The 17,028-nt window shown below is 41.6% G+C and overlaps 1 protein-coding gene across 9 annotated transcripts in view; it reads left to right on the forward strand.

The window, feature by feature from the left end:
* sgcg (sarcoglycan, gamma) overlaps nt 1-17,028 on the forward strand; it is a 620,033-nt gene that overhangs the window by 264,653 nt on the left and 338,352 nt on the right. Inside the window, exon 1 of one of the 9 annotated variants that reach the window (XM_063054205.1) lies at nt 16,807-16,824. The exons of the other annotated variants lie outside the window; for them this stretch is intronic. The gene's annotated coding sequence lies outside the window, so the exon portion shown is untranslated. Of the gene's footprint in view, nt 1-16,806; nt 16,825-17,028 lie in introns of those variants that run through there. 9 annotated transcript variants of the gene reach the window in all.

Raw genomic sequence — 17,028 nt, forward strand, 5'->3', positions numbered from 1 at the left:
AATTAGAAACAATAGTAGACAAGTGAGATTTGCATCAGTGGTGGGCAAACTAATAAAGATGATTCTTGGAGACAGGATTTACAGGCAATTGGAGCAGTATTGTCTGATTAGGGATAGTCAGCAGGTCTTTGTGAGTGGCAGGTCGTAAACACAAACTTGATTGAATTCTTTGAGTAAGTGACCAAAATTAAAACAAATTAATGAGGTGAGAGTGGTGGATGTGGTCTATATGGATTTTGACAAGGTTTCCTACAGTAGGCTTATTCAGAAAGTCTGGAGGCATGTGATCCTGGGAAACTTCAAAAGGTTCAAAGGTTCAAAACATATTTATTATCAAAGTATGAATAAATTATACAACCTTGAGATTCATCTGCTTACTGGCAGCCACAAAACAAGAAACCAGAAAGACCCAATTAAGACCATAAGATATAGGAGCAGAATTGGGCCATTTGGCCCATCTAGTCTGCTCCACCATTTCATCATGGCTGATCCAATTTTCCGCTCAGCCCCAATTTCCTGCCTTCTCCCCAAATCCCTTCATACCCTGGACAAACAAGAATCTATCAACCTCTGTCTTAAATATACATAAAGACTTGGCCTCCAAAGCTGGTAAAGAATTCCACAGATTCATCACTCTCTGGCTAAAGGAATTCTTTCTCATCTCCATTCTAAAAGGACATCCCTCCATTCTGTGGATGTGTCCTCTGATCTTAAACTCTCCTACTATAGGAAATATCCTATCCAAATTCACTCTATCAAGACCTTTCACCATTCGTTAAGTTTCAATGAGGTCACCCCTCATTTTTCTGAATTCCAGTGAATGCAAGCCCAGAGCATCAAGCGCTCTTCATATGACAGGTCATTTAATCCTGGAGTCATTTTCATGAACCTCCTTTGAACACCAGCCAGATTCAGTACTTCCTTTTTAAGATAAGGGGTCCAGACCTGCTCACAATATTCCAAGTGAGGCCTCACCAATGCTTCATAAAGTTTCAACATTACACTCTTGCTTTTATATTCTAGTCCTCTTGAAATGAATGCTAACATCCCATTTGCCTTCTTCACCACAGACTCAGCCTGTAAATTAATCTTTATGGAATCCTTCATAAGGACTCTCAAGTCCTATTCACCTTAATTTTTTTGTATTCTCTCACCACTTTCATTTCTTCCACAGAAGTGCATGACCATACACTTCCCAACAATGTATTCCATCTGCCATTTCTTTGCCCATTTCTCCTAATCTGTCTAAGTCCTTCTGTAGCTTCTCTACTTCCTCAAAACTACCTGCCCCTTCACCTATCTTCATATCATCCACAAAATTTGCAACAAAACCATCAATTCCATCATTCAAATTATTGACATATAATGTAAAAAGAATTGGTCCCAATACAGACCCTTGTGGAACATCATGAATCGTCGGCAGCCAACCACAGAAGGCTCCCTTTATTCCCACTCTTTGTTTTCTGCCAAACAGCCATAGTTTCATCCATGCTAGAATCTTCCCCGTAATACTATGGGCTCATAGCTTGAGCAGCCTCTTGTGTGGCACCTTGTCAAAGGCCATCTGAAGATTCAAGTACACAACATCAACCGATTCTCCTTTGTCTATCCTGTGAAATCTCCTGGTTTCCTTGGCTGCTTAAGTCTAGGGAAGACTACCTCTGGCCCTGCCAAACACACGAGATTGGGGCGCACTCGATCCCACCCTATACCCTGGTTTGTGTCGATGCTGGGTAATTTGCTACCCTGTTACAAATTAGTGCCACGAAATAACAGGCAACACACTGCATACAATTGAAGAAATTATATTTATGAATTTTAACTTAACTAAAGGGTTAGCAAAGAATAACAAAAAGAAAAGAGCCCAGACTAATTAAACAGTCAAATGTGCACAAGTTGGAGCTCATCTGGAACTTCTTTATCACTGACGTGCTGGTCCCTCAGTCAACTTGAGAGCATACACCACCTTCCCAACGTTGCTCACAATCCATCTCAAACAAACGGGTCTCCCACCAGATCGTATGCTACGACCAGTTCTCCCCAGTGCCTTCTCTTTCCATCTCCTGCCAACCACAAGCCCAAGACCAACTTTATTGTCCCTCACCAAGAAAAGTCTCCAATTGGCACACATTCCAAAGCATCCCTTATCCTCAACAATAACCCAAACAGGCTGAAAGCAGAACAAACAGCTCTTACAGAGTTGCTAAATGAAATACCTACACCATAACAATAAAGATGTGAACAAGACATTACACCCACGTGTTATGTCTTCAAAGAATTCCACAAGATTTTCTCTTGAGGAAACCATGCTGACTATTGCCTATTTTGTCATGTGCCTTCAAGTACCCAGAGACCACCACCCAATGTGCAGAAAGAAAAAAACAACTCATGCAAACAATGAAGCAAGCAATAGCATTCAGAACCAAAATGAGTCCATGAACCCGAAGCCAGGAGCAGTCACATTAGGCCCATAGCCTCTGTCTCAGTTCATCACACAGTGGGGCAAATCACCACAAAGCTCATAGATACTAAGCCAGAGCACAACACAGCCTCATCCTCAGCCTTTTCAGTCCATCTGGACCAGTGTTTCAATTGTCCAAACACTGGGTCATCCCCGCACTCGGTCTCAGGTGCCACCACAGCGATATGCTATGGGCTGCTTCCAGCTCATATTCAACATTTCCAAATTGGCTTGGTGTTTTGATAGATCCAACTTTGTTCCTGGTTTAAGTGGATAGGCTCCAAAACAACACCATTTCAACTATTCTTCACTCATCTTGCTCCGACTTCATCTCCGGCTCCGGCTCCGACTCCACCTCTGACTCCAACTTCTCCTCAAACACACCTTGACTTTACTCTGACTCTATCTCACTCCCGCATGCCCTGATCCTCAGATCAGCTTTGCCTCTGCTCTCCTCTTTATTGTTTACAGTGCTCATTTACCACAATTTTTCACATAAAAAGTGTTACTAATAGAGCATTTAGTTGTATTTCTTGCTTTGAAAACTGCCAGTAAGCTGTTGCCCACCTTCAGTAGAGCCATGTTAAAGCAGAAGGCTGTGTTGATTCAGAATTGGCTTGACCACAGAAGGCAGAGGATGCTGGTAGATGGAGTGTATTCTGCATGGAGATCAGTGACGAGTGAAATCAGATCTGGAACCTCTGCTCTTTGTGATTTTTATAAATGACTTGGATGAGGAAGTGGAAGGGTGGGCTAGTAATTTGCAGATGAGATGAAAGTATGTATCATCAATCTCCTGTTATAAACTATAACAATCTCCTACACTATGCTTAGTTATGCTTGGAATTTGCAAGTTCTCACTGTGACTACATGTTCCAACTTTGTACTCTGGTTTTCTCTGAATTTGTAAATATGTGCAGGATGGTAGGCTAATTAGATCCTCAAGTACTATATCACAGCGAATAAACTTAATGTTCAGCACATCTCTTTTCAGTGACTGGGTGGCCCCTTTCACTTTTGTTTGACTGCCATGGAGATGAGCTCTACCGTGCACAGTGCCCTTCACAGAAGGAGCACTTCCACATCTTCCTATAACAGCTGAAGTCCCATCCAGAGTGTTAGAAGCAGGAGCTGACAGGAACTAGACCTCCACAGGTGTTTTCTTTTTTGATCCTTCGCCTATTCTGCCTGTGGACAGTGTAGAAGATTGTCATAGGTTACAGTGGGATGTTGATAGGATGCAGAGCTGGACTAAGAAGTGGCAGGTGGAGTTCAATCCGGAAAAGTGTTCAGTGATACACATTGGAAGGTTGAATTTAAAGGCAGAGTACAGGGTTAATGGCAGAATTCTTGGCAGTGTGGAGGAACAGGGGGATCTTGGAGTCCACGTCCATACATCCCTCAAAGTTCCGACGTATGTTGTGGTATGTTAGCCTTCATTAGTTGGAGGAATTGAGTTCAACAGCCAGAGGTAATGTTGCACCTCTATAAAACTCTGGTTAAACCACACTCACAGTATTATGTTTAGTTCTGGCCCCCTCCATATAGGAAGGGTGTGGAAGCTTTAGAAAAAATGCAGATGAGATTTACCACAATGCTTCCTGGATAAGAGAGCATGTCATGAGGAAAGGTTGAGCGAGCTAGGGCTTTTTTTTCTTCTTTTTAGGACAAAGAAGGATGAGAGGTGACTTGATAGAGGAGTATGAAATGATAAAAGGCATAGAGTGGACAGCAAGAGATTTTTTCCCAGGACAGAGATGGCTAGTGCAAGGGGTGTAATTTTAAGGTGATTGGAAGAAAGTATAGGGGGAATTTTAGTGGTACATCTTTAACACAAAAACAATCAGATCTGTAAAACAGAAGATACTGGAAATATATATTGAGCTGATCAATATTTTAAGATAAGCTTAATACAAATTTGAAATAAAAGATTACATCTAAATCATTGATTTTCCGAATTTTAATTGATGAAGTGTGCATTTCAGTCATTCTTTATTCGATTGTTTCAGGTTTTCAGTTCTCTTGAATTTTCTTTCTTTAAAAATGATCATTTTGAACATGCTGCTACGTGGAGGTGTATACAATTGACACATTTGAAAGGGAGTTATCTAAAGATCATTAGAGAGTAAGGATATGATTATAGACTGAGATGAGGAGGCTTGTGTGGAACATGGCCATTTGGACTGATTGATCCTGTTGTCAATTATCATAGTGAGTGAATAGTGATAGTGAGTGAATTCAAATTCAATAATGATTATCACTGTTGAGGAAAAAACTACTAGTAAGGAGAATTTACAGTATGTTTAATAAAAACATACTTTTCTATTTTACCAATTGGTCTGTTTGGTTCTGTATAGTATTACATTTGAACTAATAATGTTAAAAATGTAGGCATATTCACAAAATAGGATTGCAAAGAGAACTATTGGCATATTGGCCTTCATAAATCAAAGTACTGAGTAAGGGAGTTGGGATGTTATGTTGAAGTTGGAAAAGATTTTGGTGAGGCCTAATCTGGAATATTCTGTGCAGTTCTGGTTACCTACCTACAGGAAAGATATTAATAAGATTAAAAGACGGCAGAGAAAATGTATAAGGATGTGGCTGGGACTTGAGGACCTGAGTTATAGGGAAATGTTTGAACAGGTTCGGACTTTATTCCCTAGAGCACAGGAGAATGAGGGGAGATTTGATAGAGGTATACAGAATTATGAGGGATATAGATAAGGTAAATGTAAGCAGACTTTTTTCCACTGAAGTTGGGTGAGACTAAAACTAGAGGTCATGGGTTAAGGATGAAAGGTGAAATGTTTGAAGGGAACACAAGGGGGAACATCTTCACTCGGAGGGTGTTGAGACTATGAAATAATCTGCCAGCACAAGTAGTGGATGTGGTTCAGTTACAACATTTAAGAGAAATTTGGATGGGTACATGGATGGGAGGGGTATAGAGAGCTGTTATCTGGGTGCGGATTGATGGGACTAAGCAGGTTAATAGTTTGGCACAGACTAGGTGGATGGAAGGGCCTGGTTCTGTGCTGTAGTGTGACTCTAAGAAAAGATTCAACTTGTTTTGATGTGCAGTACCCTTGGTGCTGTGGTTATGGTACAAGATTAGCAATTGTGGTTCTGAACCATTGATCCAAAGACACTGAAATTGAAATCTTACCCGAAGAATTTAAATTGAAGTAATACAACATATCTGGATTTTTTTGAAAAAAAAACTTATCTCAATAACTTTACTATAAAACTACCAGATTGTTTAAAAAAAATTCATCTGGTTCACTGATCTCCTTCATGAAAGGAATTATGCTATCCTTAAAAACCATCTGGACTAAATGTAACTCTAGTTCCACTAATGTGTTGACTCTCAACAGTCTCATCGGCTCATATGTACTTAGGGATGTAACATAAATGCTGGCATTCAATAAATGAATAACCAGAAAAAGCATTTCTCTATCTTCTCAAATCAAATACTGGTACCTTTCCTTGGTAGGTGTGCTTAAGTTTCAGCAACATGTGGATCAGAGGTATGTCATCATTCAATACATCAGAGTTGCTGGTGAACGCAGCAGGCCAGGCAGCATCTCTAGGAAGAGGTACAGTCAACGTTTCGGGCCGAGACTCGTTTTTGACAGACCAATATTGTTCTCAGTACTCAACTGGTATTGAACTGAGGGCATTTTGACTCAATGAGTCATAGAACACTACAGAACTGAAACAAGCCATTCAGCCCATCTAGTCTGGGCCAAACCATTAATCTGCCTGGTCCCATCAATCTACAACCAGTTCATAGCCCTCCGTACCCCTCCCATCCATCTACCTGTCCAAATTTCTTTTAACTGTTGAAATTGAACCTGCATCCACCACTTGTGCTGGCAGCTCATTCCACACTCTCACCACCCTCTGAGTGAAGAAATTCACTTTAAATATTTCACCTTTCACCCCAAACTCATGACCACTACTTGCAGTTTCACCCAACCTGAGTGGAAAAAGTCTGCTTGCTTGTATGCTATCTAAACCCCTTATAATTTTGTATACTTCTATCAAATCTCCCCTCAATTTTCTATGTTCGACGGGATAAATTCCAAACTTATTCACCCTTTCCCTATAATTCAGCTCGTGAGGACCCGGCAACATCCTTGTAAATTTTGCATCATTGAAGTCTTAGTTTTTGCAGTTGATGAAGAGATTGGGATTTGTTAAAAGTCAAACGACTCAGGCTGTCTGCCCAGCCTTTGCACCTTCTGCTTACACAGAATTTTTAAAAATGTGCCGTTTGGGACTTCTTTGGTCTCACTCTTAAGCTTCCGCACACTTTTTCAATCTGCTGATTCTTTTGCTCTTCCTCTGGTAACCTTGCAACAAGTTGAGCAGTGTTGGCTTTTCATCCTAGTTAGTTGATGAAGGTGACGTTCCATATTCTGATAAATGCCTACTGCTGTACTGTGACATTCCCTTCCACAGCCCCTTCAAAGTCAGGATGGAGAGCTCCTGTCCCCCTCAGCCTCTGTAAGACCACCCCAGCCCACTTATTTCATTACAATTCACACACTGAGCAGACGGATCATGGACAAGGATAGATCTGGTCCTAGGGTTGAGGTTCTTAACTGGAAGAAGGCCAAATTTGAAGAAATGAGAAAGGATCTAAAAAGCATGGATTGGGATAGGTTGTTCTCTGGCAAGGATGTGATCGGTAAGTGGGAAGCCTTCAGAGGAGAAATTCTGAGATTGCAGAATTTGTATGTTCCTGTCAGGATTAAAGGCAAAGTGAATAAGAATAAGGAACCTTGGTTCTCAAGGGATATTGCAACTCTGATAAAGAAGAAGAGGGAGTTGTATGACATGTATAGGAAGCAGGGAGTAAATAAGGTGCTTGAGTATAAGAAGTGCAAGAAAATACTTAAGAAAGAAATCAGGAGGGCTAAAAGAAGATGAGGTTGCCTTGGCAGTCAAAGTGAAGGATAATCCATAGAGCTTTTATAGGTATATTAAAAGCAAAAGGATTGTAAGGGATAAAATTGGTCCTCTTGAAGATCAGAGTGGTCGGCTATGTGCGGAACCAAAGGAAGTGGGGGAGATCTTAAATAGGATTTTTGCGTCTGTATTTACTAAGGAAACTGGCATGAAGTCTATTGAATTAAGGGAAACAAGTAGTGAGATCATGGAAACTGTACAGATCGAAAAGGAGGAGGTCCTTGCTGTCTTGAGGAAAATTAAAGTGGATAAATCCCTGGGACCTGACAGGGTGTTCCCTCGGACCTTGAAGGAGAGTAGTGTTGAAATTGCAGGGGCCCTGGCAGAAATATTTTAAATGTCGCTGTCTACGGGTGAGGCGCCGGAGGATTGGAGAGTGGCTCATGTTGTTCCATTGTTTAAAAAAGGATCGAAAAGTAATCCGGGAAATTATAGGCCAGTAAGTTTAACATTGGTAGTAGGTAAGTTATTGGAGGGAGTACTAAGAGACAGAATCTACAAGCATTTGGATAGACAGGGACTTATTAGAGAGAGTCAACATGGCTTTGTGCGTGGTAGGTCATGTTTGACCAATCTATTGGAGTTTTTCAGTCGCTAGGTATACACGGAGAGGTGGTAAATTGGATTAGACATTGGCTCAATGGAAGAAGCCAAAGAGTGGTAGCAGAGAATTGCTTCTCCGAGTGGAGGCCTGTGACTAGTGGTGTGCCACAGGGATCAGTGCTGGGTCCATTGTTATTTGTCATCTATAGCAATGATCTGGATGATAATGTGGTAAATTGGATCAGCAAATTTGCTGATGGTACAAAGATTGGAGGTGTAGTAGACAGTGAGGAAGGTTTTCAGAGCCTGCAGAGGGACTTGGACCAGCTTGGAAAAATGGGCTGAAAAATGGCAGATGGAGTTTAATACAGACAAGTGTGAGGTATTGCACGTTGGAAGGACAAACCAAGGTAGAACATACAGGGTTAATGGTAAGGCACTGAGGAGTGCAGTGGAACAGAGGGATTTGGGAATACAGATACAAAATTCCCTAAAAGTGGCGTCACAGGTAGATAGGGTCGTAGAGAGAGCTTTTGGTACATTGGCCTTTATTAATCAAAGTATTGAGTATAAGAGCTGGAATGTTATGATGAGGTTGTATAAGGTATTGGTGAGGCTGAATCTGGAGTATTGTGTTCAGTTTTGGTCACCAAATTACAGGAAGGATATAAATAAGGTTGAAAGAGTGCAGAGAAGGTTTACAAGGATGTTGCCGGGACTTGAGAAACTCAGTTACAGAGAAAGGTCGAATAGGTTAGGACTTTATTCCCTGGAGCGTAGAAGAATGAGGGGAGATTTGATAGAGGTATATAAAATTATGATGGGTATAGATAGAATGAATGCAAGCAAGCTTTTTCCACTGAGGCAAGGGGAGAAAAAAACCAGAGGACATGGGTTAAGGGTGAGGGGGGAAAAGTTTAAAGGGAACATTAGGGGGGCTTCTTCACACAGAGTGGTGGGAGTATGGAATGAGCTGCCGACGAGGTGGTAAATGCGGGTTCTTTTTTAACATTTAAGAATAAATTGAACAGATCCATGGATGGGAGGTGTATGGAGGGATATGGTCCGTGTGCAGGTCAGTGGGACTAGGCAGAAAATGGTTCGGCACAGCCAAGAAGGGCCAAAAGGCCCGTTTCTATGCTGTAGTTTCTATGGTTTCTATGGATCTAAAACTGGAAAGTATGCATTTGAGGTAAAACTAAGAGATTTAAAGGGGATCAGAGAAAGAACTTTTTCACCACTTGGGTGCTTGAAGTCCTGAATTCACTGCTCCTGTGGATGGTGGAAGCTGATACACTCACAACATGAATTGGACTGAATCAAATTGACTTTATTACTTACACCCTTCATGTACATGAGTAAAAATCTTTACATTACGTCTCCATCTAAATGTGCAATGTGCAATTTATAGTAATTTGTAATAAATAGTATGTACAACAGGACAGTCAATATAACATAGAAATACAATTGTATCAGCATGAATTAATCAGTCTGATCGCCTGGCAGAAGAAGCTGCCCCAGAGTCTGTTAGTACTGGCTTTTATGCTCAGTAACGTTTCCCGGATGGTAGCAGCTGGAACAGTTTGTGGTTGGGGTGACTCAGGTCCCCAATGATCCTTTGGGCCCTTTTTACACACCTGTCTTTATAAATGTCCTGAATAGTGGGAAGTTCACATCTACAGATGTGCTGGGCTGTCCATACCACTCTCTGCAGAGTCCTGCGATTGAGGGAAGTATAGTTCCCATACCAGGCAGTGATACAGCCAGTCAGGATGCTCTCAATTGTGCCCCTGTAGAAAGTTCTTAGGATCTGGGGGCCTCAACTGTTGTGCTTTTTTCACCACACATCAGGTACACATAAACCATGTGAGATCCTTGGTGGTGTGTATGCTGAGGGCTGGAATCACCAAGGCGTAGAAGGCCTCGGACCAAGTGCTGCTAAATGAGATTAGTGATGGTAAGTATTTGAAGGTTAGGATTGATATGAAGGGCCAAAGGGTCTGTTTCTGTGCTGAGTGAATCCATGACTCTAACTTTATTCTGCTCCCATTGTCCATTCCTGTAATTGCTTTGCGGCAGGGAGCTTGTTCTCCAGACTGGTTGTTGTGAGAGACACTGTTGCAGCTCCTCTTCCGCCTCCTCCTGAGGCCTACTTGCTTTAATGGAGGCAATTTCACTTGGCATCATTTAACAATCACTCAGAAAAGTGACCCTCACAAGCCGTTGAGGCTTGCTCCATACGTCCTTGATATGAAATGCATTTCTGTATTTAAGCATATTACCATTATACTCGTAACATTTCAAAGACAGGATTTGGCCGCAGTTACACATCATTTCAATGTTGCTGACTGTAAGCTTAAGCCCTAAAGGCTATGTCGCCAGAATTAAGGTAATTTCTTCAAGTCTAGTGAGGTGCTTAAAGTGTTTAATGGAGGGAACAAGAGTCAAAGTAGGACAACAAGGAAGGTTCTGGTCAAGCTGGAGTCCAAATTATGAACCACAGCCAAAACCTCTGGAAATCTATCCGAGCCCTAAGCAAACTGGCAAAGGGTAAATATTACCAGAGAGTTTAATGTATGGTTTAAAATTTTGTGTGGGAGGAATGAGTTTCAATTCAAGGGGTTTGGGCACCAGCAGTGCAGAAAGGAAAAACTGATCCATTGGCCAGCACACACACACAACGCTGGAGCAACTCAGCAGGTCAGACAGTATTGATGTAGGGAAATGGACGATCAACATTGTGGGCTGAGACCTTTCATCAAGACCAATCCCTGGTGGATCAAAGCTGATATATTAGGAAGGACTTCACTAGAATCTGGCTTTGATTGCTAACGAATCACAGAGCTAGGGCTGTGGGTGAAGCTTCAGTGTGAATACTGGTGAGGTTTGCCCCTTTAGGAAAACTTAGGAAATAAAGCAGAAAATAAAAGGCAAAGGTGAGGGGCAGCTAAATGACAATTGTGTCTGTCATAAAGAGACAAAGGTTGCAAATATCAGAATTTTCAGAGCAGGGAAGATTAGTTAGAGGACAAAATTGATGGTTCTTTAAGTACAAGCAACATTTGTAACGAGGTGGATTAATGAATAGTGCAGGTAGGAATAAATGGATGTGATCTCGCTGTAATGGAGATGGTGATTACAAAGTGCCCAGTGTTGGGAGGTAAATAACAAGAAAGAGGGAATATAATAATCTGGGATAAAAACAACAGGAAGAGTAGATATCAAGTTAAAAAATAAAGTAGGAACGGTTTAATTGGGTGGACCAAGGGGCAAGACATTGGAGGGACTTTTTCATATGATCTCATGGTCATGCAAGGTAAATCGGGGAATCAGAGGTGCATATATCAAGAATAGAGGATAAGTATACACACACACACACACACACACACACACACACACACACACACACACACACACACACACATAGACTGGACAGTAATAGTGTAGAGAATGAATTCACCAAAAGTGTTAAAGAACTAATGATGTATGGTTGTTTTAGAACAAGTATTGTGCAATGAGAAAGGTTTAATAGACTTCTGATAGTCAGGGGCCTTTTGGGAAGAGTGATTACAGCATTCAAAATATCTTTAAAATTTGAAAGGAACCCTTGTCTCAAATGTCATCAGAGCAAGCTTCAAGGATATGGGGCATGAACTGGCAATGGTAGATTGAATGAATAAGACAGTAAGTGAGCAAAGGATAACATTTAAAGAATTAGAACATAGAATGACAGTACATTATGGTTAATACAGGCCATTCGGCCCACAATGTTGTGCTGACATAACATATCCTGAAATTAATCTAACCTTTCCAACCTACATAGCTCCATTTTTTATTATCCATGTACCTATCTAAGAATTTCTTAATTGTCACTAATGCATGTGTCACTACCACCACCCTTGGCAGGGCATTCCACACACCCACCATTCTCTTTGTAAAAAAAAATTAGTTTTGATAGCTCCCTATAATTTTCCTCTCATCACCTTAAAAGTATGCCTTCTCATATTAGCCCTTTCTGCCCTGGGGAAAAAGCTGTTGCAATCCACTCAACCTATGCCTCCGATAAACTTAAACACCTCAAACAAATCGCCTCTCATCATCCATTGTTCTAAAGAGAAACTCCCCGGCCCGTTCAACCTATCCTCATGAAGCATGCTCTCCAGTGCAGGCAAATCTCCTCTGCAGCCTCTCTAAAGCTTCTACATTCTTCCTATAATGAGGGAGCTGTAACTAAGTGCACCATTCCTAATGTGATCTAACCAGGGTAATATAACCTCACGGCTCTTAAACACAATCCCCTGACTGATGAAACGCAACAGACCATTCATCTTAACAGCCCCATCAACCTGTGCAGCAACCTTGAGGGAACTATGGACATGGACCCCCAAGATCCCTTTGTGCCCCCACACTGCTAAGAATCCTGTATTCGGCCTTCAATTTCAACCTTCCAAAGGGAATTACTTCACACTTTTCAGTGTTGAGCTCTATCTGCCACTTCTCAACTCAGCTCTGCATCCTGTCAATGTCCTGTTGTAACCTATGACAACTAGCTACACTATCCACAACTGCACCAACCTTCGTGTCATTTGCAAACTTATTAACACACCCTTCCACTTCTTCATCCAAGCCATTTAAAAAAATCACAAAGAGCAGGGGTCCTAGAACAGACCCTAGTATAACACCACTAGTCACGGACCTCCAGTCAGAATAAACTCCGTCTACTACCACCCTCTGCCTTCTCTGGGCAAATCAATTCTGAATCCACACAACCAGGTTTCCCTGGATCCCATGCCTTCACAACAAGTATATATCCTTTTACTCATTTAAAGCAGTGACCCAACCATGCCTAATAAAAGAGGAGTTTAAAAGAAAATCAGATCAAAAATAAGATTTATACTATTGCTGAAAAGATCAGTAAGCCTGGGGATTGGGATGTCTTCAGAATTCAGCAAAGGAGCTGCAAGTCATCAATTAGAAAAGAGAAGGTGGAATTTGATGGTAACCTGGCAGGAAACATGAAAACAGATTGCAAAATGGAGAAAGATTAGCAAAAATTAATGAGCACCCCTTGCAAACGGAGACAGGAGAAATATGTTTGGATATAAGTAAATGGCATATTTTTTTTCTCTGACTTCTGATGCGGAAACCTTCTCAGAAAAGATGTAGAAGAAGTCAAGAGCAGGCAGGGATCTGAAAGAAATCAGCACTTAAAAAAAAATATTGGTGTAGTCAACGGGATGGATTGCAGACAACAGCTCTTTACCCTAATATTTAAGGAAGGTGTGCAAGAGAAAACAGAAGACTGTTGGGCTGATATCACTAGTTAGGAAGCAGTCCATGTGGTAATATTTGAATTTTCATGAAAAATGTGATAAACGTCACATAAGACTTCATTAAACAAAACTAGATTGATGTTCTGGCATGGATGAAAGATTCATTAATGGAGCAGGAAAACAACAGCTCAGTTTTGAAGTTGGAAAGACTTGTGTGGTTCTGCATGGATCTTCCATAGTTTATACAAGTGATATGGTCGAGGGAACCAAGCATAATTAATCCAAGTTTGCTGCTGAGGTAAGGCACAAAGGGCTGTAGATGCTGGAATGTGTGGCAAAGAAATTGCTGGAGGGTCAGGCAGCTTCTGTGGAGGCAAAAGGATAGTCAAAAATTTGGGTCAAGGCCCTCTAAGAGGAGAAGATGGTGGCACGACGCAGCACACAGCGGCCACTCCAGTGATGAATATCTGTTATCTGTCAAGTAGGGTGCCGTGCACAATCCTGATTTGATGGAGACAGACGTGAGAGCATGGAGGAACATCTGGTGAAACTTCTGAAATGCCTGTTTCGCTGCCGCTGCTACTGTGTGATCCAGAATCTCAGGAGGGGAAGGCCTGAGTCCTCGGCGGCCGGGGCGGGGTCAAAGTGCTCGGCAGAGATGGTACTCGGTGCTCGGTGTCAGAGGGATGCTGCATCGGCAAGTTTGCAGCGCTGGAGGTTCATGGCAGGGAGAGTTTCTCCTTTCTACCGTCTGCGTGAGATGATGAGGCTATCGGGACTTTGAGACATTTTTTTACCGTGCTCATGGTCTGCTCTTTATCAAATTATGGTATTGCTTTGCACTGTTGTAACTATACGTTATAATTATGTGGTTTTTGTCAGTTTTAGTCCTGGTCTGCCCTGTGTTTCTGTGATATCATTCTGGAGGAACATTGTATCATTTCTTAATGCATGCATTTCTAAATGACAATAAATGAGGACTGAGTGTCCTCATAATCTAATCTAATCTATTGCAACCAAGAATGCAGAAGAGTGATGACTAGTATAAAGATCTGAGAGGGAGGGTTGAGATAGGGACTACCAGGCAAAAGTTGGAACGATGTGGGGGAGGAAGAGAAGACACTGACTGATTGTGGGTGAGACAGAAAGATAAGTAAAGAAAGGATAAATGAGGGATATGAGCCAGGTGATTTGTTAGGAAGGTGGAAGTAGAGACAGGCAGGAAATTGATAGGAAGCGACAGGTTTGGAATCTGATAAGTAAGGAAGGCAAAACAGATAAGAGAGGGATGAGGGCAGGTGAAACCAGTGGGGAAGGGGATAGAGAAGCAGAAGATGTGTGTGGGTGACAGGTAGCTGGAACAAGGTCAATGGATAATAATGTGACGGATGGAATACAATAGTGGAAAAATATAAGGCAATCTATTTTGGTGGAAGTATATAGAAATCCGGAGTATTTATTAAATAGTGAGTTTGAAAAATGTTGTTATTCAGGGAGAACTGGCAGTCCTCCATACAGGAATCACTGAATGCTATCGTGCAGGCACAGCGTGTCGATTTCTAGCAAGATGGCTTGGTTGTAGTAGCCTCTCTGCAAATATTCTGCAAGTATTTGTTTAAACATTCTTCTTGTGGTCACAAGATCCTGGCGGACAGTGCTAATACAAAACACCACAAGTCCAGTTTATTGGTGAGACTGATGGCAGGGGAGCTGTGCGGCCTCATTTGTTGTGTGGACCATGCCCTCATGTGGCAGTGTCACCTGTTACACCCACCCCGCGGAGGAGACACCAGAGGCAGTGTGGGAGGGAGCACATCTATGGCAGGTGCACTGGAACTGGTGCTGAGTTGGAGGCCGGCCCCTGCAGGCCTGTTCTTCTGTTGATGCTGCTCTCCAGTGTTTGCTCCATGGAAGACAAGCTGGATTGCCTCCATCTGCAGCCGCCCCAGCTCGAAATGAAGAACTGCCTGCTTCTTCTTGCAGAAACGTGGCTCCAGGACAACATCCCACACAAGGATTTGTGCTAATAGTGATTGTATGTCTGTGTGTGTGTGTGTGTGTGTGTGTGTGTGTGTGTGTGTGTGTGTGTGTGAGAGAGAGAGAGAGACTGAGATTTGTAACTTGGCCACAAAGAGACCCTGTTTCATTTATCTGTATACATGTGTATGGTTGAATGACAATTAACTTGAACGTGAACTTCAACAGGCAAATAAGAAGGCAAAAGATATTATGGTCTTTTTTGTAAGAGGATTTGAATACATGAATAAGGATGTTCATGCAATTATGTAGAGCACATTGGTGATTCCACACCTGGAGCATTGTGTATAGGTCTGCTCTCCCTATCCAAAATATAGCGAAATCAGCATTAAAGGTTCACCAGATTGATTCCTGGAATAAGGAAGCATTTTTGTTGTATGACAAGAGATTAAGCAAACTAGGTCTTTAGAAGTAGGAAAGCTTAATCTTATGGAAACATAAAAATTTGTACAAAGCTTGATAGGATAAAAACCCAGGATCTGGAATCATATTCACTGGGGGAAAAAAAGGATCATTAGGTGATTGAATAATGGAGAATCAAAAGGTACAGAATTTATACAAGAAAATGGTAGAGTTGACCAAACATCACCTTATTCAATGCGAGAATAGGAATGAAGGACTTAATGGCCTACACCTTCTATTTTATGTTCTTGTACTTGGGAACAGAAACCTGCCTTCCTTTCCCAGACTGATCTTCAGTCAAGCCGCATTCCGATTTTTAAAGTGAACTTGGAAACCAATAAGTTATATCAAACCACAGGTTTGATATAACCACAGTAAAAGGCCCACCCACCTGCTTCTTAAAGGAACTAAGGATGACAATGAATAACCACTTCATCACATCGCCATAATTCATTATTTCTGGGGTGGCACAGCAGCATAGCGATGAGCGCACTGCTTTACAGTACCAGCGACCCAAGTTCAATTCCCACCGCTGCCTGTACATTCTTGCCATAACCATGTGGGTTTCCTCCAGGTGCTCGGGTTTCCTCCCACAGTCCACAGATATACCGGTTGGTAGGTTAATTGGTTGTTGAAAATTGTCCCATGCTTAGGCTAGGGTTAAATTGGGGGTCGCTGGGTGGCGCAGATCAAAGGGCTGGAAGGGCCTCTTCAGCACTGCATCTCAATAAATAAATATATACATAAAAATAAAGTTCCTTGAAAATGTCTTCAGATAAAAATTCTGTTATTTCAGATTTCTGTTTTATTTAACTCATTTTCTAATCTATTTATATTGAGTTGCCAAAAGCTGTTGGAGGTACAATTAAATCCCTTGATGTAGAACAAACCCAAAAGGAAGCCAAGTTTCCATAAGTATCCTGCTTATCAATGTCTGCGTGACCGTATTGCAAATGTTTAAGTTAGATTCTGATGTCTGGTAACCTAGAATTCCTAATGTCTGTCTGTGCCAAAAGCTTAAGCTAAATTTTGTGCTATTTATATAAGACACTGATATCCACATCAAACATCATTTCATCTCGGATTACATGGAGCATCAGGCTACAGTGCTGCATAACTTTATTCCTCATTGTAAGTTCCTGCGTCCTACTGCAGTCTGACATTAGACATGAACCTAATGCAGAACTCTAATAGACTAGACAGTTGCATCTTAGGCAAATGTGAAAGGTTAGCTGTGAATCGTAAGAACGTTGCCAAGTTCAACTTTTTCCTGGTAATGTGAAGTCTGTGGGATCATGCATAAGAAATGCAGCATCAATCTGAAGTGAAGATTTA

Source organism: Mobula hypostoma, chromosome 7, assembly GCF_963921235.1.
Source record: "Mobula hypostoma chromosome 7, sMobHyp1.1, whole genome shotgun sequence".
In the NCBI taxonomy this organism is placed as follows: Eukaryota; Metazoa; Chordata; class Chondrichthyes; order Myliobatiformes; family Myliobatidae; genus Mobula; species Mobula hypostoma.